Here is a 2,588-nt window from a genome sequence, read left to right on the forward strand (position 1 = left end):
GTGGACGGGAAGACGAAATCTCCTCCGTTTTATTTCTGAGGGGTCAGGGAAGGAGTGGGAACCCCGCTGATCCAACCGTGTTCCCTTTTAACCTGCCTCTCCCTCTCTCCCCCTCCCGGCCCCCCGTCCTCCGGATGAGCGGGGCTGTAGCCAGGGCACGAGTGGCCAAACCGAAGCCGGAAAACACACGGAGCCGAGCGGGAACATGAGCTGTTTCCGATGGATCATTTAATATCTGCAGCATCCCGGGGCTGGGACTGTGCTGCTCCTGGTGCCGTCAGGGTTTTGTGATGCCTGACGTGTGCTGGGCTCTGCCGTTCTGCCTCCGTGTTCTCCCCGTGGGTTTCAGGTGGTGTTTTTTGGCATGGGGGTCATGGTGCAGCCTCCAGCTGCCAACCTCTGTTGGGGTAGGGATTGGGGTGCGGGTAGGAGAAGGTGAGTGCCCACTGCCGCCGCCGCCCAGCCTCATTGTCTCACTTCTCTCTCCATTCCTACGCCAATTAAATCGCCGTGTTGCCATTCATGGCCCTTATGGTTTTGTTCAGTTGTCTGTCAGCTCTTGTCAAGCCCTGTCCCCTTCCCCTCCCCCGTTTCCAAAAACAAAACCCCTGACAAACCCCCCTTTGAATCCCCTCTTACCTCACTCCCAGCGTGGGGCCCCATTGCCGGGGGATGCCGGCGGCGGCGGCGGGGAGACCGCTCCCCACGCCGCCTTTGTGGGCTGCCGCCGCCCCCCAGCCCTCGGCCTCCCGCTTCTGCCAGCATTAATTAGATAACTCGGCCCCTCTTGATTCCTCCGAGGGGAGAACGGGACGATCCGACTCCAGGGAGAAAATATGGCTTTTCTTCCTTTATATTTTTTGGCCGAGCTCGTGGTTCCATCGCTGCTGGAGGTGCTTATTGTGCTGGGAAATAACGGGTCTGGGGGGTGGGTGTGTGACGGGGGTGAGCCTGCGGGACTCCCGGTGTTCCTCATTCCCTGTCTGGACCCCAGGCGGGCGTGGACGGGAGCCCGGGGTCCCCCGAGCCCACGCCAGCGGCTGCAGAGAGTGCTGCAGGTGGCAGCAGCAGCCTGTGCCAGTGCTCTGGCCCTAATTAAATCGACTCCAAAATCCCTCAATTAGCAGCAGGTTTTGTTTCCCCCCCTTGCTAGGTTTGCACTGAGATGTTTCGGGTGCAGCGCCTGAATGCATGGAGTGTGCGCGGACTTGGGAGGATGGAGCAGCACATGGCTGCTCCTGGCAGGCCTGGCTGCTGTGAGGGCTGGGAGCCTTCCCTCTCCTCCTCCTTCTCTTCTTCTTCCTCCTTGGGGCATGAGGGTGGTCAGCAGCTGTTCCTGGAAGTGATGGACTGGCATCAGGATACATCCTGGCTGAGCCCGCAGTGGGACAAAGGCGAACATTCTCCTTTTGTGGGTGCTGCCTTTGGTGGTGGTGATCTGTCATCCTCCTTGGAGCTGGTGGGGAGTCTGGCACTTGGATACTCTCCCTGGCCATGCTGTAATTATGGGGATAGCTCAGGGAGAAAGCTCTTCCTGCAGCCCTGCTGTGGCACAGGAGGGCTGAGTCACTGGGGCCAGGGATGTCACCAGCTGTGGTGGCAGCCACTGGCTGTGGGTGCTGAGGTGTGGCTGGCATCCCACAGCATCCATGCCAGCTTTCCTGAAGCCTGCTGACCTGTTCTCCCAGCATCCTGATGGCTGGAACCCTCCTCTGCTCTTGGCTGGTGGTAGGAGAACTGGACTGCAGGAGGGGAAAGCAGACCTGTCCTCAAGCTACGGGTTTGCGATTGAAAACAGGCTCCTGCTCCTGACTTCCTGCTTGAGAAACTCAGCAGTGGTGGGTATTTTAATGAAAAAGTGGGCTCTCTGGTGTGTTCCCCAGATGTTGGACAATGGCTTGGTCTTCAGAGCTATGGCAGCGACTGCAACATGTGAGCAAAGCTCAGGGAGCTACAGTGAGGCATTCCCTGCTTCCCCCATTCCCTGAATCTCACCTTCCCTGCTTCCATGGCTGCTCAGGGTAAGCAAGGTGCCTTCAATGTTTGAGGCTGCTTGGGAAGAGTTATGGTCCAGTGCTGAACATGAGGCTCCTGTTTGCCAAACCTCTGTGTGAAGCACTGGAGTGGCCTCTTGGCCATTGCCAAAGCATGGAAATCACCAGAGTCACCGGTTTCCCTGTGGAGAGATGCTGGGAGCCATGCTGTGACTGGGGCTGGTGTTTGAGCGCGAACAGACCACACTGCCTTGGGCATCACCCCCCTTTCTGGGCAGAGAGGGGCAGTTTGGGTTCGTTTTCCCCTGTACTTGGTGTTTCTGTCCCTTCCTCTCAATCCCAACCCTGGCTTGACCATGACCCGGGGTCGGTCACAGTGCAGAGCTTTCCGGGGTGTCTGTGCCAGGGGGACACTGGCTTGGGCATCTTGTAACTTCACCTCAAAAAATGTCACCCCTGGCACCCGGGGGTGTGAGCTGGGGGGTTACCAGCTTGCGAGGAGCCTCCCAGCTGGCAGAGAAGCAACAAAAGGGTTTTGGGGAGCAGCAGAGTTGTAAAATGGCATCCCAGAGCTGGGGGGGTCGGTGAGCGTTG

Source organism: Geospiza fortis, unplaced genomic scaffold (assembly GCF_000277835.1).
Source record: "Geospiza fortis unplaced genomic scaffold, GeoFor_1.0 scaffold874, whole genome shotgun sequence".
Taxonomy (NCBI): domain Eukaryota; kingdom Metazoa; phylum Chordata; class Aves; order Passeriformes; family Thraupidae; genus Geospiza; species Geospiza fortis.